The sequence below is a fragment of the Aegilops tauschii genome, chromosome 7 (assembly GCF_002575655.3).
Source record: "Aegilops tauschii subsp. strangulata cultivar AL8/78 chromosome 7, Aet v6.0, whole genome shotgun sequence".
Taxonomy (NCBI): domain Eukaryota; kingdom Viridiplantae; phylum Streptophyta; class Magnoliopsida; order Poales; family Poaceae; genus Aegilops; species Aegilops tauschii.
The window spans coordinates 99872391-99896963 of NC_053041.3; the positions used below are offsets into that span (position 1 = coordinate 99872391).

Genomic DNA, 24573 nt, shown 5'->3' on the forward strand with positions numbered 1-24573 from the left:
TGACTAAGACTCCGTTCTCCGGAACAATGGAGCGAGCCACTGACTTGTTGGAAATAATACATACCAATGTATGCGGTCTAATGAGTGTTGAGGCTCACGGCGGGTATCATTGTTTTCTGACCTTCACAGATGATTTGAGCAGATATGGGTATATCTACTTGATGAAACATAAGTCTAAAACATTTGAAAAGTTCAAAGAATTTCAGAGTGAAGTAGAGAATCATCGTAACAAGAAAATGAAGTTTCTACGATCTGATCGTAGAGGCAAATATTTGAGTTACGAGTTTGGCCTTCAATTAAAACAATGTGGAATAGTTTCACAAACTCATGCCACCTGGAACACCACAGCATAATGGTGTGTCCGAACGTCATAACCGTACTTTATTTGATATAGTGCAATCTATGATGTTTCTTACTGATTTACCACTATCGTTTTGGGGTTATGCATTAGAGATAGCTGCATTCACGTTAAAAGTGCACCATCTAAATCTGTTGAGACGACACCATATGAACTGTGGTTTGGCAAGAAACCAAAGTTGTCGTTTCTTAAAGTTTGGAACTGCGATGCTTATGTGAAAAAGCTTCAACCTGATAAGCTCAAACCCAAATCGGAGAAATGTGTCTTCATAGGATACCCAAAGGAAACTGTTGGGTACACCTTCTATCATAGATCTGAAGGCAAGACATTCGTTGCTAAGAATGGCTCCTTTCTAGAGAAGGGGTTTCTCTCGAAAGAAGTGAGTGGGAGGAAAGTGGAACTTGATGAGGTAACTGTACCTGCTCCCTTATTGGAAAATAGTTCATCACAGAAACCGGTTCCTGTGACACCTACACCAATTAGTGAGGAAGCTAATGATATTGATCATGAAACTTCAGATCAAGTTACTACTGAACCTAGTAGGTCAACCAGAGTGAGATCTGCACCAGAGTGGTACGGTAATGCTGTTCTGGAGGTCATGTTACTTGATCATGACAAACCTATGAACTATGAGGAAGAGATGATGAGCCCAGATTCCGCAAAATGGCTTGAGGCCATGAAATCTGAGATGGGATCCATGTATGAAAACAAAGTGTGGACTTTGGTTGACTTGCCCGATGATCAGCAAGCCATAGAAAATAAATGGATCTTCAAGATGAAGACAGACGCTGATAGTAGTGTTACTATCTACAAAACTAGACTTGTCGAAAAGGGTTTTTGACAAAGTTCAAGGTGTTGACTCCGATGAGATTTTCTCACTCGTAGCGATGCTTAAAGTGTGTCCGAATCATGTTAGCAATTGCCGCATTTTACGAAATCTGGCAAATGGATAAACAAAGCTGCATTCCTTAATGGATTTATTAAAGAAGAGTTGTATATGATGCAACCAGAAGGTTTTGTCAATCCTAAAGGTGCTAATAAAATATGAAAGCTCCGGCGATCCATCTATGGATTGGTGCAAGCATCTCGGAGTTGGAATATACACTTTGATGAGTTGATCAAAGCATATAGTTTTATACAGACTTGCGGTAAAGCCTGTATTTACAAGAAAGTGAGTGGGAGCACTACATCATTTCTGATAAGTATATGTGAATGACATATTGATGATCGGAAATAATGTAGATTTTTTCTGGAAAGCATAAAGGAGTATTTTGAAAGGAGTTTTTCAAAGAAATACCTCGGTGAAGCTGCTTACATATTGAGCATCAAGATCTATAGAGATAGATCAAGACGCTTGATAAGTTTTTTCAATGAGTACATACCTTGACAAGATTTTTAAGTAGTTCAAAATAGAACAGTCAAAGAAAGAGTTCTTGCCTGTGTTACAAGGTGTGAAATTGAGTAAGACTCAAAACCCGACCACGACAGAAGATAGAAAGATAATGAAAGTCATTCCCTATGCCTCAGCCATAGGTTCTATAAAGTATGCCATGCTGTGTACCAGATCTATTGTATACCCTACACCGAGTTTAGCAAGGGAGTACAATAGTGATCTAGGAGTAGATCACTGGACAACGGTCAAAATTATCCTTAGTGGAATAAGGATATGTTTCTCGATTATGGAGGTGACAAAAGGTTCGTCGTAAATGGTTACGTCGATAGAAGTTTTGACACTGATCCAGATGACTCTAAGTCTCAATCTGGATACATATTGAAAGTGGGAGCAATTAGCTAGAGTAGCTCCGTGCAGAGCATTGTTGACATGGAAATTTGCAAAATACTTACGGATCTGAATGTGACAGACCCGTTGACTAAAATTATCTCACAAGCAAAACATGATCACACCTTAGTACTCTTTGGGTATTAATCACATAGATATGTAAACTAGATTAGTGACTCTAGTAAACCCTTTGGGTGTTGATCACATATCGATGTGAACTATGGGTGTTAACCACATAAAGATGTGAACTATTGATGTTAAATCACATGGAGATGTGAACTAGATTATTGACTCTAGTGCAAGTGGGAGACTGAAGGAAATATGCCCTAGAGGCAATAATAAAGTTATTATTTATTTCCTTATTTCATGATAAATGTTTATTATTCATGCTAGAATTGTATTAACCGGAAACATAATACATGTGTGAATACATAGACAAATAGAGTGTCACTAGTATGCCTCTACTTGACTAGCTCATTGATCAAAGATGGTTAAGTTTCCTAACCATAGACATGGGTTGTCATTTGATCAATGGGATCACATCATTAGGAGAATGATGTGATTGACTTGACCCATTCTGTTAGCTTAGCACCTGATCGTTTAGTATGTTGCTATTGCTTTCTTCATGACTTATACATGTTCCTATGACTATGAGATTATGCAACTCCCGTTTACCGCAGGAACACTTTGTGTGTTACCAAACGTCACAACGTAACTGGGTGATTATAAAGGTGCTCTATAGGTGTCTCCGAAGGTACTTGTTGGGTTGACGTATTTCGAGATTAGGATTTGTCACTCCGATTGTCGGAGAGGTATCTCTGGGCCCTCTCGGTAATGCACATCACTATAAGCCTTGCAAGCATTGTGACTAATGAGTTAGTTGCGAGATGATGTATTACGGAACGAGTAAAGAGACTTGCCGGTAACGAGATTGAACTAGGTATTGAGATACCGACGATCGAATCTCGGGCAAGTAACATACCGATGACAAAGGGAACAACGTATGTTGTTATGCGGTTTGACCGATAAAGATCTTCGTAGAATATGTAGGAGCCAATATGAGCATCCAGGTTCCCCCTCCGGCAGGGTGCCGGAACGGGCTCCCGATTGGCTTTTCGTGGCTATAGAGGCTTGCGGCGGTGGAACTTCGGATCTAGGTTTCTTTTTGGGGGTTTCGAGATCGTCGGTTTCACGTCAGGGGGTCCACGAGGCAGCAGCAAGACAGGGGACGCGCCTAGGGGGTGGGCGCACCCTCCACCCTTGCCATCACCTCGGGACTCTTCTGGCCCAACTCCGGTGCTTCGGGGGTCTCTTTTGGTCCATAAAAAATCACCGTAAATTTTCAGACCATTCCGAGAACTTTTATTTCTGCACAAAAAACAACACCACGGTAGTTCTGCTGAAAACAACATTAGTCCGGGTTAGTTCTAATCAAATCATACCAAAATCATATAAAATTGTTATAAACATGGCATGAATACTTCATAAATTATAGATACTTTCGAGACGTATCAGCATCCCCAAGCTTAATTCCTGCTCGTCCTCGAGTAGGTAAATGATAAAAGAAATAATTTATGAAGTGTGAATGCTAGCAAGTGCACATGTTTGATCAATGATAATTTCAATCACTTTTTCTAGCATCATTATATATCATAACAATTGGTCATCTCATAAAACTTTTCATGATCAAGTAGCAAGCTATTCACATGTTAAAGCATAGATCATAAACTTTCTTGAAAACTAACAAACTATGTTCTCGGTCATCAAACAATTGCAATTCATCTCATTTTCAAGAAGGGTCTATGTAAGAGCTTTGATTTAGCAAATTCCACATACTCAACTATCATATAGTCTTCCATGATTGCTACCACTCAAAGCATATTTTTAGAACAAATAGCATCCATCGAACACAAAGAAAGATAGGGGCTTAATGTTTCGCCTCCCAACTTATTTATCATATAGATAACTGTCAACAATAATAATTCATGATCAAATATATTTGAATGGCCATATATATATTCTTAGATCTTTCCCCATCACATGATGCTTGCCAACTAAAGAGTAGGTTGGAATGAGAAGGAATACTCTTGACTCTTGCAGAAAAGTAAAAGATAGGCCCTTCGTAGAGGGAAGCATGGATTTGCAGAGGTGCCAGAGCTCCAAGCTTTTAAAATGGAGATGAATATAATTTTGAGAAGTATGCAATCGTTGTCAATGTAACGACCAAGAGTTCTCACTATCTTCCATGCTAGACACATCATAGGCGGTTCCCAAATAGAATGGTAAAGTTTTTACTCCCCGCCCACCAACAATCACACTCCACGTCTGATCCGAAACAACGGGTACCGTCCATACCAACAACAATCCCGGTGGAGTTTTGTTTGATGATTATATTTTGATTTTATTTCGAGCATGGAACTGGGCATCCCGATTACCAGCCACTTTCACGTGAATGACAAGTGAATCAACACTCATCGTGAGAATAACCCACCTAGCATGGAAGATACTAACAGCCCCTAGTCGCTACATGAGCGATTCGGGCATACAAAACAGATTATTATTTGCAGGTTTACAGTTTGGCACATGCAAATTTACTTGGAACGGCAGATAAATACTGCATATAGGTAGATATGGTGGACACTCCTTGAAGAAACTTGGTTCAAGGATTTTGGATGCCCAAGCAGTATTACCGCTTAGTAAAGAAATTTTGGCTAGCAAAAGATTCTAAATAGCAAGCACCACATGTTGGAGGATCCATAACAATATAACTTCTATACAAATATACCCAAGCATAACTCATTATGTTGTCTTCCTTGTTCAACTTCAACTCATTATGGGGCTCACAATCATGGAAGATGTCTAAGATAGTATATTTATATGTGAAATCTCCATTCCTTCAATATTCTTTCATGAATTGTTCAAGTGACCAATACTATGTTTGCTAACTTTCTATAAATTTACCACCAATAATTATTATATGTGAAGTCATTACTCCCCATGGGATAATAATATGAAACATATATAATTTCAGATTTATGATATTCAATTAAGTCAACCATTTACTCATAGGATATAAGTGAATCACGAGAGTAAATGACAAACTACTCCATAAAGATATAAGTGAAGATCACTAAGTAGTTGAATAATTAGGTAGCTACGTGAAGACTCTCTCTCATAAAGAAAATTTTGATCTTAAGTATTTTATTCAAACAGCAAGCAAAACAAAATAAAATGACATTCCAACGATAGCACAAATCAAGTGAAGAAGCAAAAACCTAGGCTAAACCAAAATTGACCAATCATTGTTGATTAAGAAAGGTGGGATGTCAGGGGCATCCCCAAGCTTAGATGCTTGAGACTTCTTGAAATATTAATCAGGGATGCCTTGGGCATCACCAAGCTTGAGCTTTTGTGTCTCCTTAATTCCTCTCATATCATAGTTTCCCGGAATCTTAAAAACTTCATGCACACAAAACTCAACAAGAACTCGTGAGATAAGTTAGTATAAATCCATGCAAAACCTTATCATTCTCTACTGTAGAAAATCACTAAAATTAGAATTTGACATTGCATACTAAATGCCTCTGAATATTTAACACTCCTATCCTCAAATAGAATCATTAACAAGCAAACATATGCAAACATAACAACAATCTGTCTAAACAGGACAGTCTGTAAAGAATGCAAGAAATTCCATACTTCTTTAACTCCAAAAATTCTGAAAAATTGCCACACTGTAGAAAAATTATTGCTTCTCATTGTGTAAAAATATCCAGATTTTATCATGTTCTGACTATTCACAAATATTCAAAACATAACAACAAACTTTCTGTTTTCAAAACAGCAACATATAGACTTGCAAAATAAGCATGGTAAATGCTATACTTAACCTTTTTATTGAACTAAAAGATGTAAAACATTATTCTAAATAGCTTCAAGAAAATCAAAATTAAATAAAATGACACTCCAAGCTAAACTCATATCATCTGGTGAATAAAAATATAGCCTCAAGTAAATTTACCGATGAACGAAGACGAAAGAGGGGATGCCATCCGAGGCATCCCCAAGATTAGATGCTTGGTTGTCCTTGAATATTACCTTGGGTTGCTTGGGCATCCCCAAGCTTAGGATCTTGCCACTCCTTACTCCGTAGTCCGTCAAAACTTCACCAAAAACTTGAAAACTTCACAACACAAAACTCAACAGAAAACTCGTAAGCTCCATTAGTATAATAAAGCAAATCACCACTTAGGTAATGTGGTGAAGTCATTCCAATTTTATATTGGTGTAATATAAACTGTATTCCAACTTATCCATGGTTCATACCCTCCAATACTACTCATAGATTCATCAAAATAAGCAAACAACACAATGAAAACAGAATCTGTCAAAAACTGAATAGTCTGTAGTAATCTGGAAACTTTGTATACTTCTATAACTCCAAAAATTCTGAAAAATTAGGACAACCTGGGAAATCTGTATATCAATCCTGTGTAAAAAATTCAGATCAAAATCAGGTTCCAATGAATTTCCAACATTCCTGGACTGAGAGCAAAAGTTTATGTTTGATGTCTACTACGCAACCTTCTTCTTGTAGACTCGTGTTGGGCCTCCAAGCGCAGAGTTTTGTAGGACAGTAGCAAATTTCCCTCAAGGGGATGACCTAAGGTTTATCAATCTGTGGGAGGCGTAGGATGAAGATGGTCTCTCTCAAACAACCCTGCAACCAAATACCAAAGAGTCTCTTGTGTCCCCAACACACCCAATACAATGGAAAATTGTATAGGTGCACTAGTTCGGCGAAGATATGGTGATACAAGTGTAATATGGATAGTAGATATTGGTTTTTGTAATCTGAAAAAAAAACCAGCAAGGTAGCAAGTGGGAAAAGTGAGCAAAAACCCTAGAGTTCGTAGTAAAATAACACCATATGACACACATCAATCAACCCTAATGTCACCTAGATACTCAAATGGCACCACAAGTACCCATGGGTCAATTATACGGTATGCATCAAACAACTTCAGATTCATATTATTCAATCCAACACAAAGAACCTCAAAGAGTGCCCCAAGATTCCTACCGGAGAAACAAGGACGAAAACGTGCATCAACCCCTATGCATAGATTACCCCAATGTTACCTCGGGAATCCATGAGTTGAGTGCCAAAACATACATAAAGTGAATCGATAGAACACCCCATTGTCACCACGGTATCCCACGCAAGACATACATAAAGTGTTCTCAAATCCATAAAAGTATTCAATCCGATAATAGCAAAACCTCAAAGGTAAAACTCAATTCATCACATGAAGGTAGAGGGGAAGAAACTCCATATGATTCAACTATAGTAACAAAGCTCGTGGTACATCAAGATCGTGCCATATCAAGAACACGAGAGAGAGAGAGACAGAGATCAAACACATAGCTACTGGTACATACCCTTAGCCCCGAGGGTGAACTACTCCCTCCTCGTCATGGAGACCACCGGGATGATGAAGATAGCCTCCGGTGATGGATTCCCCTTCCAGCAGTGTGCCGGAACAGGCTTCCGGTTTGTTTTTCATGGCTACAGAGGCTTGCGGCGGCGGAACTTCCGATCTAGGTTTCTTTCTAGGGGTTCCGAGATTTATATGAATTTTGTGCGCCAGTTTCACGTCAGGGGGTCCACCAGGCAGCGGCAAGACAGAGGGCGCGCCTAGGGGGTGGGCGCGCCCTCCACCCTTGCCGTCACCTCGGGACTCTTCTGGCCCAACTCCGGTTCTTCGGGGGTCTCTTTTTGTCCATAAAAAATCACCGTAAATTTTCAGCCCATTCCGAGAACTTTTATTTCTGCACAAAAAACGACACCGCGGTAGTTCTACTGAAAAGAACGTTAGTCCGGGTTAGTTCTAATAAAATCATACCAAAATCATATAATTTTTTTTCTAAACATGGTATGAATACTTCATAAATTATAGATACGTTGGAGACGTATCAACAACGTCCTTCATGGACCGGCCAACCACCTTGAGATCACGGGTGAGATCCGTAATCATGAGGTGATTGGCATTGAGTCTGCGCTCCACCATGCATTCCCTTGCACTTGAAGACCTCTTGCTCCATGGCTTCGAGCCTGGCCTCCACGGTTCCCTTCCCTTTGGGTCCTTGAACATCCCAGATGTGGAGCACCCTGATGCGGCTTGAACTATGTTGGTATTTCCCCATAGAGGAAGGGATGATGCAGCACAACTACGGTAGGTATTTCCCTCAGTGATGAGACCAAGGTTATCAAACTAGTAGGAGAACCACGCAACAATATGTAAATGGTACCTGCACACAAAGAACAAATACTGGCAACCCGACGCGTAAGAGGGGTTGTCAATCCCTCCTGGGTAAAAGATAGATTTGTTTTGCAGTAGATTGGATAAATAGAGCTCGCAGTAAAGCAAAATAAAATAAATAAAGGAAAAGTGCAACAAGGTATTTTTGGGTTCTTGGAATAATAGATCTGAAAATAAAAGTGAATAAAAATATATCTCAAAGGCAAATATGATTAAGAATAGACCGGGGGGCCGTAGATTTCACTAGTGGCTTCTCTCGAGAAAAATAGCATACGGTGGGTAGACAAATTACTGTTGGGAAATTCATAGAACTTCAATAATTATGATGATATCCAGGCAATGATCATTATATAGGCATCACGTCCAAGATTAGTAGACCGACTCCTGCCTGCATCTACTACTATTACTCCACACATCGACCGCTATCTAGCATGCATCTAGTGTATTAAGTTCATGGAGAAATGGAGTAATGCAATAAGAACGATGACATGATGTAGACAAGATCTATTCATGTAGGAATAGACCACATCTTGTTATCCTTAATAGCAATGATACATACGTGTCATGTCCCCTTGTGTCACTCGGATTGAGCACCGTAAGATCGAACCCGTCACAAAGCACCTCTTCCCATGGCAAGAAAAATTGATCTAGTTGGCCTAACTAAACCAAAGATTTGAAGAAGAAATACGAGGCTATAAGTAATCATGCATATAAGAGACCAAATCTCAAATAACTTTCATGGATAAAATAGATCTGATCATAAACTCAAAGTTCATCGGATCCCAACAAACACACCGCAAAAAGAGTTACATAAAATAGATCTCCAAGAGACCATTGTATTGAGAATCAAAAGAGAGAGAGAGAGAGAGAGAGAGAGAGAGAGAGAGAGGAAGGCATCTAGCCACTAACTACGGACCCGAAGGTCTACAATGAACTACTCCCGCATCATCGGAGAGGCACCAATGAGGATGATGAACCCCTCCGTGATGGTTTCTAGATTGGATCTGGTGTTTCTGGAACTTTGTGCTCCCCTCGGAGCCCCCCTCTGGTACTTCTTTGGCCCATCATGTGTCTTCTGGTCCATAAAAATTCTCCAAAAAGTTTCTCTGCATTTGGACTCCATTTAGTATTGATTTTCTGCGAAGTAAAAAACAAGCAAAAAAATGGCAACTAGCACTCAGCACTGTGTCAATAGGCTAGTCCCGAAAAATGATATAAAGTTGCTATAAAATGATTGCAAAACATCCAAGATTGATAATATAACAACATGGAACAATAAAAAAATTATAGATACGTTGGAGACGTATCAGCATCCCCAAGCTTAATTCCTGCTCGTCCTCGAGTAGGTAAATGATAAAAACAGAATTTTTGATGTGGAATGTTGCCTATCATGTTCATCACATAATCTTTTATTTTGTAGCATAAAAATTTTCTTCTGTCAAAATAATAGAAGTGAAGCATGAGAGAATTTATTCAGAAATTTACTAACTCTCAAATAAATCTAAGTGAAGCATGAGAGCATTTCTTCAAAAATAATAAAGCACACCGTGCTCAAAAAGATATAAGTGAAGCACTAGATCAATTCCATAGCTCAAAAAATTTAAGTGAAGCACATAGAGCAATTCTAAAAAATCATATAATAATTTTGGCTCTCTCAAATAGGTGTGTTCAGCAAGGATAAATGACACAAACTAAGAAGTAAAACAAGCAAAGACTCATATAATACAAGACTCTCCAAGAAGAACTCATGATATGTGACGAATAAAAATATAGCTCCAAGTAAAATACCGATGGTCATTAGAAGAAAGAGGGGATGCCACTCGGGGCATCCCCAAGCTTAGTTGCTTGTTCCTCTTTGGATAATAACATGGGGTGCCATGGGCATCCGCAAGATTAGGCTCTTCTTACTCCTTATTCCTTCATCCATCGTGATCTCACCCAAAACTTGAAGACTTCAATCACACAAAACTCAACAAAACCTTCGTGAGATCCGTTAGTATAACAAAGCAAATCACTACTCTAGGTACTGTTGCAAACCCATTCATATTTTATTTTTGCGTTATATCTACTCTATTCCAACTTTACCATGCCTTATACCCTCTAATACAAACCATAGATTCATCAAAATAAGCACACAACAAAAAGAAAACAGAATCTGTCAAAAACAGAACAGTCTGTAGCAGTCTGAAAACTTCGAATAGTTCTTTAACTCCGAAAATTCAGAAAAATTAGGACAACGTAGGCAATTTGCATATCAATCTTTTGTACAAAAATCAGGATTTTATCGCGCTTCTGTGATTTGTAATAATTTTGTGACTGGCGCACAAAGTTTCTGTTTTTCAACAAGATCAAATCAACTATCACCCAACATGATCCCAAAGGCTTTGCTTGGCCCAAACACTAATTAAAACATAAAAAACCACAATCATAACAGTAGCATAATTAGGGAAACACTCAAGAACAGAAAGAAAAAAGAAAAAATAAATTTCATTCATTGGGTTGCCTCCCAACAAGCGCTATTGTTTTATGCCCCTAGCTAGGCATAAGATTTTATTGATGCTCACATGAAAGATAATAATTTAAACACAAAGAGAGCATCATAAAATGTGTGACAATCATATTTAAGTCTAACATACTTCCTATGCATAGCCATTTTTACAAGAAAACAAATTATCATGGCAAGCAAAAACTAGCATATGCAAAGAAGAGGAATAAAACATTGACGATCTCAACATAATGAGAGGTAATCTAGTAACATGAAAATTTATACAACCATATTTTCCTCTCTCATAATAATTACATGTGGGATCATATTTAAATTCAACAATATAACTATCACATAAAATGTTCTCTTCATGATCCACATGCATGGAAAGTTGACACTCTTCCAAAATAGTGGGATTATCATCAAATAAAGTCATGACCTCTCCGTACTCACTTTTGTCAAAAATTTCATAAGATTGAACACTCTCCAAAATATGGGATTATTTTTACCTAGAGTTGACTCTCTTTCAAACCCACTTTCAATGTTATTTCAAACATTATTATCAATTTCATATTCATCATGAGGCTTAAATAATTTTTTAAGATCATAAGAAGAATCACCCCAATCATGATCATTACAATAAGTAGTGGCAATATCAAAATTAGCATCTCCAAGCTTGGGGTTTTGCATATAATTAACACATATCACATTAATAGAATTTATAATAACATCATTGCAATCATGCTTTTCATTCAAGGAGCTATCCTGAATCACTCTATCAATTTTTATGTTTAACACTTCATCACAATTTTCAGATTCATAGATCTCAAGCAAAACTTCATAAAGATAATCTAGTGAACTCAATTCACTAGCAATTGGTCCATCATAATTGGATCTTTTGAAAAGATTAGAAAGTGGATGAGGATCCATATCAATAGATTATTAACAAGTAAAGATGCAAGCAAATAGAAGGCACATGGTAACACAAGTAGAGATAGCAAACAAGAGATCTGACGAGAAAAAGGCGAACGAAAAAAGAGGGAGAATAAAACGAAAAATTTTGTGAAGTGGGGAGATGAAACGAGAGGCAAATGGCAAAAAATGTAAATTGCCAGGACATGAGATTTGTGATTAGGAACCTGATAGATGTTGATGATGTCTCCCCGGCAACGGTGCCAGAAATTCCTTTTGATGCGGCTTGAACTACGTCGGTATTTCTCCAAAGAGCAAGGGATGATACAGCACACCTACGGTAGGTATTTCCCTCAGTGATGAGACAAAGGTTATCGAACCAGTAGGAGAACCACGCAACACTATGTAAATGGTACGTGCACGCAAAGAACAAATACTTGCAACCCGACGCGTAAGAGGAGTTGTCAATCCCTCCCGGGTAAAAGATAGATTTGTTTTGTAGTAGATTGGATATATAGATCTCACAATAAAGCAAAATAATATAAATACAACAAGGTATTTTTGGGTTTTTGGAATAATAGATCTGAAAATAAAAGTGAATAAAGATAGATCTCGAAGGAAAATATGATAAAGAATAGACCCGAGGGCCATAGATTTCACTAGTGGTTTCTCTCGAGAAAAATAGCATACGGTGGGTAGACAAATTACTGTTGGGCAATTGATAGAACTGCAAATAATTATGGTGATATCCAGGAAATTATCATTATATATGAATGACATCCAAGATTAGTAGACCGACTCCTGTCTGCATCTACTACTATTACTCCACACATCGACCGACATGCATCTAGTGTATTAAGTTCATGGAGAAACGGAGTAATGCAATAAGAACGATGACATGATGTAGACAAGATCTATTCATGTAGGAATAGACACCATCTTGTTATCCTTAATAGCAACTATACATACGTGTCATGTCCCCTTCTGTCACTGGGATTGAGCACCGTAAGATCAAACCCATCACAAAGCACCTTTTCCCATGGCAAGAAAAATCTATCTAGTTGGCCTAACTAAACCAAAGATTCGAAGAAGAAATACGAGGCTATAAGTAATCATGCATATAAGAGATCAAAACTCAAATAACTTTCAGGGATAAAATAGATCTGATCATAAACTCAAAGTTCATCGGATCCCAACAAACACACTGCAAAAAGAGTTACATCAAATATATCTCCAAGAGACCATTGTATTGAGAATCAGAAGAGAGACAGGAAGGCATCTAGCTACTAACTACGGACCCGAAGGTCTACAATGAACTACTCACGCATCATCGGAGAAGCACCAATGAGGATGATGAACCCCTCCGTGATGGTGTCGAGATTGGATCTGGTGCTTCTGGAACTTGCGGCGGCTGGAATTGTGTTTCGTTGACTCCCCTAGGGTTTTTGGATTTTAGGGGTATTTACAGAGCAAAGATGCGTGCGGGAGGTGGCCAAGGTAGGCACAACCCACCACGGCGTGCCTGGGCCCCCATGCATGCCCAGATGGGTTGTGCTCCCCTCGGAGCCCCCTCTGGTACTTCTTTGGCCCATCATGTGTCTTCTGGTCCAGAAAAAATCTCCAAAAAGTTTCACTATGTTTGGACTCCGTTTGGTATTGATTTTCCACGGAGTAAAAAACAAGCAAAAAACAGCAACTGGCACTGGGCACTATGTCAATAGGTTAGTCCCATAAAATGATATAAAGTTGCTATAAAATGCTTGTAAAATATCCAAGATTGATAATATAACAGCATGGAACAATAAAATTCTTGATACGTTAGAGACGTATCACACCCCCTCACGCATCTCGATGGTTTGAGGGTGCTTCAACACCTCCGACAAGTAGGGTTGATTACCCTCTCAAAGACCTTGTCCTTGGAGGAGCTCGAGGCGCCCATGGCGATCTTGATCTGTCAGTAAACAGCAAGAAAGCAGAACATGAGATTTATCTGCGATACGGTGATAATACGTTCGGGGGTATATACAGATTTTTTTATCTTGGGGGACAAGTAAATGGGAGAAAAACAAAGTCTGGAAGGTAACCGAGGTGGGCACAACCCACCTGGGCGCACCTAGCAGGTGAGCCCTGGTGCCTTGTGCCCACCAGGGTTGCCTTCCTAGTTGTTTCTTATTCTCCTAATTTTTGTAATATTCCAACACTAACAGAAAATATTTTTGCGGATTTTTCGGAGTTCGTTTACTTACTGTATCACATACCTCCTCTTTTTCACAATTCTGGATTGTTTCGGAAGGTTCCTTTTATGTTTTCCTCCGATGTCATTGTTTGAATAATATTGCTTTCAACATTAATAGGCGTACCTGAGATATAGTGTTTAATTCTTTGCCCATTGACCACCTTCGGGTTAGTACCTTCGGCATTATTTATTTTGATGGCTCCACAACGATAAACCTCTTTGATAATATATGGTCCTTCCCATTTGGAGAGAAGTTTTCCTGCAAAGAATCTGAAACGCGAGTTGTACAAAAGAACATATTCACCAACTTTGACCTCCCGCTTTTGGATCCTTTTGTCATGCCATCTTTTAATTTTTTCTTTAAATAGTTTGGCATTTTCATAAGCTTGGGTTCTCCATTCATCTAGTGAGCTAATATCAAATAACTTATTTTCACCGGCAAGTTTGAAATCATAGTTGAGTTCTTTAATTGCCCAATATGCTTTCTGTTCTAACTCAAGATGCAAATGGCAAGCTTTTCCATAAACCATTTTATAAGGAGACATGCCCATAGGATTTTTATATGCTGTTCTATAGGCCCAAACTACATCATCCAGTTTCTTAGACCAATTCTTTCGGGACCTATTAACAGTTTTTGTAATATTAATTTTATTTCTCTATTACTAAGACCACTAGATTAGGGATGAGAGGGTGATGCAATTCTTTGGTTAACATCATATCTAGCAAGCATTTTACGGAAAGCACCAGGAATAAAATGTGAACCACCATCAGTCATTAAATATCTAGGGACTCCAAACCTTGGGAAAATAACTTCTTTAAGCATTTTAATGGAAGTGTTATGATCGGCACTACTAGTTGGAATAGCTTCTACCCACTTAGTAACGTAATCAACATCAATCAAAGTATGTGTATACCCATTAGACCAAGGAAAAGGTCCCATGTAATCAAAACCCTAAACATCAAATGGTTTAACAACAAGTGAATAATTCTTTGGCATTTCTTGACGCTTACCGATATTACCAACTCTTTGGCATTCATCACAAGATAAACCAAACTTATGGGCATCCTTGAAGAGAGTAGGACAATAAAAACCAAATTGCAATACCTTGTGAGTAGTTCTATCTCCCACATGATGTCCTCCATAAGCTTCGGAATGACATTTTCGTAGGATTTGTTCCCGTTCATGCTCAGGTACACAACGTCTAATAATATCATCTACTCCTTCTTTATAAAGATGTGGGTCATCCCAAAAGAAATGTCTTAAGTCATAGAAGAATTTTTTCTTTTGTTGGTATGTGAAACTAGGTGGTATGTATTTAGCAACAATATAATTAGCATAGTCAGCATACCAAAGAGTGTTATGAGAAACAGTTATTGCAGCTAATTGCTCATCAGGAATACTATCGTCAATAGGTAGTGCGTCATCAAGAATATTTTCTAACCTAGACAAGTTGTCAGGTACGGTGTTCCCAGCTCCTTTTCTACCAGTAATATGTAAATCAAAATTTTGTAGCAAGAGAACCCACCTAATGAGTCTAGGTTTAGTATCTTTCTTTTCCATAAGATATTTTATAGCAGCATGATCAGTGTGACAATTACTTTGGAATCGACAATATAAGATCTGAATTTATCACAAGCAAACACAACTGCTAATTTTTTTTTTCAGTAGTAGCATACTTTCTTTGGGCACTGTCTAGAGTTTTATTAGCATAATGGATAACATTTAATTTCTTATCAAGTCTTTGTCCTAAAACAACACCAACAACATAATCACTAGCATCACACATGATTTCAAAAGGCAAGTTCCAATCAGGTGGTTGGTGTAGTAGTTAAGGCTTTCTTAAGTGTTTCAAAGGCTTCTACACAATCATCATAAAAAAACAAATGGAACATCCTTTTGTAAAAGATTTGTAAGAGGCCTAGAAATTTTAGAGAAGTCTTTAATAAACCTCCTATAGAAACCAACATGACCAAGGAAACTATGAATACCTTTAATATCTGTAGGACATGGGATTTTCTCAATTGCATCAACTTTAGCTTTATCCACCTCAATACCTCGTTTAGAAATTTTATGTCCCAAGATAATACCCTCGTTAACCATAAAGTGCACTTCTCCCAATTCAAGACAAGATTAGTTTGCTCACATCTCTACAAAATTCGATCAAGGTTGCTTAAGCAATCATCAAAAGAAGTTCCATAAACGGAAAATTCATCCATGAAAACCTCAACAATCTTTTTACAAAAATCAAAGAATATAGCAGTCATACATCTTTGAAAGGTAGCAGGTGCATTGCATAAACCAAAAGGCATACGTCTATAAGCATAAGTTCCAAAAGGACAAGTAAAGGTGGTTCTCTCTTGATCAGGTTGTGAAACAGGTATTTGAGAAAAAACAGAATATCCATCAAGAAAACAAAAATGTGTGTGCTTAGATAGTCTTTCTAGCATTTGATCAATAAAAGGCAAAGGGTAATGATCTTTTCTAGTTGCTTTATTTAATTTTCTGAAATCAATTACCATTATATAGCCAGTAACAATTCTCTGTGGAATAAGTTTGTTTTTATCATTAGGGACAACAGTAATACCTCCCTTCTTAGGGACGCAATGAACATGACTTACCCCTATCAGCTATGGGATAGATTACACCTGCTTCCAGAAGTTTTAGTATTTCAGTTCTTACCACTTCTTTCATCTTAGGATTCAAACGTCATTGATGATCAACAACAGGTTTAGCATCAGGTTCCATATTAGTCTTGTGCTGACAGAGAGTGGGACTAATGCCCTTAAGATCATCAAGAGTATATCAAATAGCAGCTCGGTGCTTCTTTAGAATTTTCAATAATCTTTCTTCTTCATTCTCTGAAAGGTTAGCACTAATAATAACATGATATATCTTTTTCTCATCAAGATAAGCATATTTCAATGTGTCAGGCAATTGTTTTAATTCAAACACAGGGTCACCCTTCGGTGGAGGAGGACCTCCTAGAGTTTCAATAGGCAAATTGTGTTTAAGCAGAGGTTGTTGTTCAAAGAAAATTTTAACTATTTCATTTCTTTCATGCATATGCATATCATTTTCATGGTCTAGCAAATATTTTTCTAGTGGATCCGTAGGAGGCACGACAATAGAAGCAAGACCAATAATCTCATCCTTATTAGGCAATTTTTTTTATGAGGTTGTCTATTAAACTTGGAAAAATTAAACTCATGAGACTCATCACGAAAGCTAACACTATCACTTTGTTTATGCCAATCTATAGTAGCATTGAAAGTGTTCAAGAAAGGTCTACCAAAGATAACAGGACAGAAATTATCTTGTAGGGAACCAAGAACTAGAAAATTTGTAGGGTATTTTATTTTCGGACACACGACTTCAACATCTCTAACAATCCCAAGTGGTGTGATGGTGTCTCTATTAGCAAGTTTAATAGTGACATCTATGCCTTCTGATTCAGCGGGTGCTATGTCATTCATAATTTCTTGGTATAAGGTAAAAAGAATAGCACATATGGCCTATATCTTCCCCCGGGGGGTTCCAGTAACCCCCCGGTACTCCGATACGTACCCGATATATTCCGAAACACTTCCGGTGTCCGAATACTATCGTCCAATATATCAATCTTTACCTCTCGACTATTTCGAGACTCCTCGTCATGTCTGTGATCTCATCCGGGACCCCGAACAATCATCGGTCACCAAAACACATAACTCATAATACAAATCGTAATCAAACGTTAAGCGTGCGGACCCTACGGGTTCGAGAACTATGTACACATGACCGAGACACATCTTTGGTCAATAACCAACAGTGGAACCTCGATGCTCATATTGGTTCCTACATATTCTATGAAGATCTTTATCGGTCAAACCGCAATGACAACATACGTTATTCCCTTTGTCATCGGTATGTTACTTGCCCGAGATTCAATCGTCGGTATCTTCATACCTAGTTCAATCTTGTTACCGGCAAGTCTCTTTACTCGTTCCGTAATACATCATCCCGTAACTAACTCATTAGTCACATTGCTTGCAAGGCTTATCATGATGTGCATTACTGAGAGGGCCCAGAGATACCTCTCTGATACTCACATACCTGTGGCGTTGACGGGGCAGCGCTTGCGGCACTGCAGGCCGCATTTGCTGGGCCGGCAGCGATCCTCCACCACCATCGCGATCCTGCTCGACCGCCCTAACATCTATCGCCTTCGCCGGCGAGCCTCTGCTCGGCCAATCCACCGGATTTGGGGGGGGGGCTGCTGCTCGTTCGCAACAAAATGGTGACTCACGGGAGGGGCTCGCGCTGGACTTTGTCCGTGTGCGTGGTGGCTTGAGCACTGTGCGATGTAGAGTGGAATTTGTAATGGTCGTTGTGCCGTGGGGTTGAAGGTTACTCGCCGGAATCGGCCCTTTGTGGCTCTGCTCGGCTCGAACAACTGTCGCACGGAATTAAACTACAAGCCGTTGACTTTTGTTTTGCTTACGTTATGACAACGGGCATGCGGAAGAAACCGTCAAGCACTCATGATCAATGTTTTAAATAGCGGGCTATAATATTTAACAACGGCTTGGTAAATCCGCTTGTGAAACATCCGCGTGCACGACCCCAAAAGCGTCGAACGACCTGGCATATCTCCTATCAAACAGCCGCACTCCTCATATCTAAACACTTGAATGCATACAAAACCATCGTCCTCATCAATATCACACGTAAATAACATGGTTCGTAGGAAAAACATGTAGTTTAAACATAAAAGTGCACAATTCAAATATTAAGCTCCTTGATTTCCACCGTGGGTTCATAAACATATGCTCCACAAGTTCACTGGGTAGTTGCGCACACTTGATGATCTCAAAGATTTTGATGCATATTTAAAAAAATCATAACCTGATCTGCATCTTGTTTGTTCCGAGATGTGGACTTGTTCTCCAGGCTTCTCATAATCATGGGTTTGAGTAGCCCCTTCCTTATCCTCGACAATCATGTTGTGCAAAAAAACACAATATGTCATCAGCTGTCACAAAGTCTTGATTCCTACATCATTGCAGCTCCACGAATAATTAACAAACGAGGTTTGAGCACTCTGTATGTCGTTTCCACATCCTTCCTAGCTGCTTCTTGCATTGTTGCATTGTTTGTTGCCATGGGGATCGGATATGGTCTCCGCAAACGCCGCCCACTAAGAATAGATACCATTGGCAAGGTAGTACCCAATATAGTTGGCATGCTCATTGACAATGTAGTTTCATGGCCGAGCTTCCCAATTACAAAGTCTCTTGAACACGCGAGATCGTTCAAGCATATTGGTATCATTGTAAGAACAGACACGCCAAAGAAAGCATGTTAAGGGCGGTCAACGGCTTTTCTGACTGAGTTGAAGACCAAGGTTGAGCGTTGCACTACCCCGGTTGTGGTGGCTGGTGACTTAAACCTTATTAGCAACGTTGCCGACAACAACTCTCCTAATGTGGATCGCTCGTGCGTGTGTTTGTTTAACGAATGCACCAACGAAGATGGCTCTTCGTGAGATAGCCCATGTATGGGTTGGGTTCACTTGGAATAATAAGAAGTTGGACTCTATCTGGAGTGTGCTAGATAGGGTCCTGGTATCCGTCCAGTGGAAGTTCATATTCCCACTGTTTTCGCTTAAGACGGTTACTTGGATTGGCTCTGACCACTCCCCCTGCTTTTCTCGTCAGGGGAATGGTCAGCCCCAAGGCGCGAGGCAATTTCAGTTTGAAACGTCGTGGTTACTATAGCCGGGTTTCGTTGAGCCGGTATGTCTTAGATGGGCGGAAGCCGCGGCCAACCCACCACAGTTGTTCTGCGCGATGGATGTTTGGCACCATTGTGCCAAGTTGGTATGCCAATTCATGCGGGGGTGGGGGCCACCTAGGCGCAAAGATCAAGGCCTATAAAGGGGCTCTGTTGTACCAGATTAAGGCCTTGGATGTGACTACCGACGGTGTTGGCCTATCGGGAGATGAATGGCTTCCGCGCTACTCCCTGGAGGCCTCCTTTATGGAGATCTTAAAGGGTGAAGAGCTCTTCTAGCTATGCTGCGGGGGCCAGAATTGGCTTCTCAAATGGGATAACAATACCTCTTACATCTAGGCAATTGCCAAAGGGCATAGGCGGAAATGCTCCATCTCGTTCCTCTGGGAGGGAGATGTTCCCCTGGAGTGGCCGGAGGAGATTAGCACCCACATCCACTCCTTTTACAAGCAGCTCTTCACGGTGGAACCCCACGGTGGGTTTCTCCAGCGGATGAATTCTAGTCATTCGAGGCCAAAGTATCTGACACTGAGAATGGGGAACTAACTCTCCCGTTCTTGCCTGAAGAGGTAGGTAGGGCAATTGCTTCCACGAAGGTGGGTTCGGATCCTGGTCCGGATGGTGTCCTCATGGCTTTCTTCCATAAGTTTTGGACTTTACTTCAACAGGATGGTCATGTTGATGTTCCAGGAGATCTACATTGGGACTTTCTATATGTCACGATTGAACTTTGGTGTGATTACCCTGATCCCAAAGTAGTTGAGGCGACGGACATTCGACACATTAGGCCTATCATGGTGATTAATTCTCAAACGGATTTTTGGGAAAGTTTGTGCGACGCGTTTGGCCCCTATTGCGGAGCGGCTTCCTCATCCTCTGTAGTCTACATTCCTGAAGGGTGGATGTATCCATGATGGGATCCTGGACCTCCATGAGATCATGCATGAGGTGACAGCGCATTGGCATAAGGGTGTTTTCTTAACCTGTACTTTTAGAAGGCGTATGATCGCCTTGACTGGTCTTTCATGCGGTTAGTGCTTCAACGTCGGGGCTTCAATGACAGGTGGTCTTCTTGGATTATGTAGTTGGTCCGGACTAGGAGTACATCGGTTAATATTAATGGAGAGGTTGGACCATTTTTAGGTCCTCTAGGGGAGTGAGGCAAGGTGACGCTATTTTTCCTCTCTTTAACCTCGTCATCGACGCCTTGGCGGCCATCCTGGACAAAGCTAGGATGGTCGGTCACCTTCGGGGGGTAGTGGACCACCTGATCCCTGGTGGAGGGGTTACTCATCTCCAGTATGCAGATGATACCATGATCTTGGTGGAGGGGTCGAACCTTCACTTTGTCAATCTTAAATTCCTTCTCCTCTGTTTTGAGGCCATGATGGGTCTTAAGATCGACTTTGACAAAAGTGAGGTCGTTATATTAGGTTGCTCTACGGTCGAGCAACAACGGATTGCGGAAAACTTGAATTGCAAGTCGGCAGCCTTCCCCATATCGTATTTGGGGATGCCAATGTTTGATTCGAGGGTCCTACCTTGGTGTGTATGGTTTACCTCTAAGGGGAGTAAGTTTGTCCTTATTGGCTCTACCCTCTCAAGTTTCCCCATGTATATGGTGATGATGTATATCCTGCCAGAGGGCATTCATAGCTCGTTTGATCCGGATCTTGCCAGATTCTTCTGGAAGGCAGTGGACGCCCGCCAGAAATACCATATGGTCAAGTGGGCAGACATCTGTATGCCAAAGGACTTTGGTGGATTAGGAATTCTTGCCTCCCGTCGCATGAATGTGGCCCTCATGTTGCTGTGGTCTGGCGGATCATGTGAGGGGAGGGTGGCTTGTGGCTACATCTTCTTCAGTCCAAGTACCTAAGGGGAGAGCCCCTCCATACTTGCTCGCACTCAAGTGTTTCCTAATTTTGGAAGCCCAACCAGCGAATCAAGCAGGATATTCACCTTGGGGTTTCCTTCTCTAAATGAAATGGAGAAGGAACCCTATTCTGGCTTGATCCATTGGTTGGAGGCGAGCCGCTTCAGGTGGGCTTTCCTATCTTATTTACTCTTTGCATTGATCCAATGTTGTTGGTCTCTGTGACCTTCCAAAATGGGCATTGGAGCATCTTGTTTTGATGCACATATGGGTAGGCGGAAACCATCAAGTGGGCTAGGTTGTGGGAAGCCCTCCAACCGGTGTTATCAGACACCTTTCTTTGAGTCTTTCACCTTCGGGTGTATTCCTGATGACCCACAAGTATAGGGGATCAATTGTAGCTCTTTTCGATAAGTAAGAGTGTCGAACCCAACGAGGAGCAGAAGGAAATGACAAGTGATTTTCAATAAGGTAATGTCTGCAAGTGCTGAAATTGTAAGTAGCAGAGTAGTTTGATAGCAAGGTAATTTATAACGAGCAAGTAACAATAGTAGAAACAAAAGTGCAGCAAGGTAGCCCAATCCTTTTGAGGAAAAGGACAGGCCAAAACGGTCTCTTATGATAAGCAAAGCGTTCTTGAGGGTACACGGGAATTTCATCTAGTCACTTTCACCATGTTGGTTCGATTGGTGTTCGCTACTTTGATAATTTGATATGTGGGTGAATCGGTGCTTAGGTGCTGTTCTTACTTGAACAAACCTCCTACTTATGATTAACCCTCCCGCAAGCATCCGCAACTACGATAAAAGTATTAAGAATAACTTCTAACCATAGCATTAAACTTTTGGATCCAATCGGTCCCTTACAGAATAGCGCATAAACTGGGGTTTAAGCTTCTGTCACTCTCGCAACCCATCATCTAATTGCTTCTCCACAATGCATTCCCTTAGGCCCAAATATGGCGAAGTGTCATGTAGTCGACGTTCACATGACACCACTAGGGAATCACAACATACATACTATCAAAATATCGAACACATATCAAGTTCACATGATTACTTGCAAAATGATTTCTCCCGTGACCTCAAGAACAAAAGTAACTACTCCCAAATGATAATCATGCTCAAGATCAGAGGGGTATTAAATAGCAGCTCGGTGCTTCCTTAGAACTTTCAATAATCTTTCTTCTTCATGTTCTGAAAGGTTAGCACTAATAATAACATGATATATCATCCTTTCATCAAGATAAGCATGTTTCAAAGTGTCTGGCAATTGTTTTAATTCAAACACAGGATCACCTTTAGGTGGAGGAGGACCTCCTAGAGTTTCAATAGGCAAATTGTGTTTAAGAAGAGGACGTTGTTCAAAGAAAATTTTATCTATTTCATTTCTTTCATGCATATGTAAATCATTTTCATGGTCTAGAAAGTATTGTTCTAAAGGATCAATAGGTGGTACAGCTATAGAAGCAAGACCAATTAATTCATCTTTACTAGGCAATTCTATTCTAGCATTAACGGTGTTCAAGAAAGTTCTACCAAAAATAATGGAACCAAAGTCATCTTGTGGGGAACCAAGAACAAGAAAATTAGTAGGGTATTTTATTTTCCCACACGAGACTTCAACATCTCTAACAATCCCAATTGGTGATATAGTGTCGCTATTAGCAAGTTTAATAGTAACATCTATGTCTTCTATATCTGCGGGTGCTATGTCATTCTTAATTTCTTGATATAAGGTGTAAGGAATAGCACTCACACTGGCACCTATGTCACATAAACCATGATAACAGTGATCTCCTATTTTAACTGAGATAACGGGCATGCCAACAACAGGTCTATGTTTATCTTTTTTATCAGGTTTGGCAATTCTAGCAGCTTCTTCACAGAAGTAAATAACATGCCCATCTATATATTTTTCGAAGAGATCTTTAACCATTGCAATACTAGGTTCTACTTTAATTTGTTCATCAGGTTTAGGTGTTCTAATATAGCTTTTGTTAACCACAGTTGAAACTTTAGCATGTTCCTTTATCCTAACAGGGAAAGGTGGTTTCTCAATATAAGGAGAAGGAACAACTGGATCAACATTATAAAGTATAGTTTCTTCTTTAACTGGTATTGGTTCTTTAGTTTCTTATTTAATAGGTGGGTGATATTTAAACCACTTCTCTTTAGGGAGATCAACATGAGTAGCAAATGATTCACAAAAGGAGGCTACTATCTCAGAGTCAAGTCCAAATTTAGTGCTAAACTTTTGAAAAGCATCGGTATTCATAAAAGATTTAACACAATCATACTTAAGATTAATACATGACTCTTTACCTTCGTCGAGTTCCCAATCTTCAGAGTTTCATTTAATTCTTTCCAAAAGATCTCACCGGAATTCAGTGGTCTTCTTCATAAAAGAACTAGCACAAGAAGTATCAAGCATGGTTTGATCATTACGAGAAAGCCGAGCATAAAAGTTTTGGATAATAATTTCTCTTGAGAGCTCATGATTGGGGCATGAATATAACATTGACTTAAGCCTCCCCCAAGCTAGAGCAATACTTTCTCCTTCACGAGGCCAAAAATTATATATATAATTCTGATCACGATGAACTAGATGCATAGGATAAATTTTTTGGTGGAACTTCAATTCAATCGATTCCAATTCCAAGATCCAATATCGTCGCATAGCCTATACCATGCCAATGCTTTTGCCTTCAAAGATAAAGGAAAAACCTTCTTCATAACTTCATCTCCGGGTAAACCTGCAAGCTTAAGCAATCACAAATTTGTTCCACATATATCAAGTGCACATCAAGATGTTTGGTTCCATCTCCTGC

At 39.7% G+C, this 24573-nt stretch overlaps 1 pseudogene; it reads right to left on the reverse strand.

Annotated features, from left to right (window-relative positions):
* LOC109781462 (ABC transporter E family member 2-like) overlaps positions 1–18290 on the reverse strand; it is a 46538-nt pseudogene extending 28248 nt beyond the window's left edge.
* Between the last annotated feature and the right edge of the window lie 6283 nt (positions 18291–24573).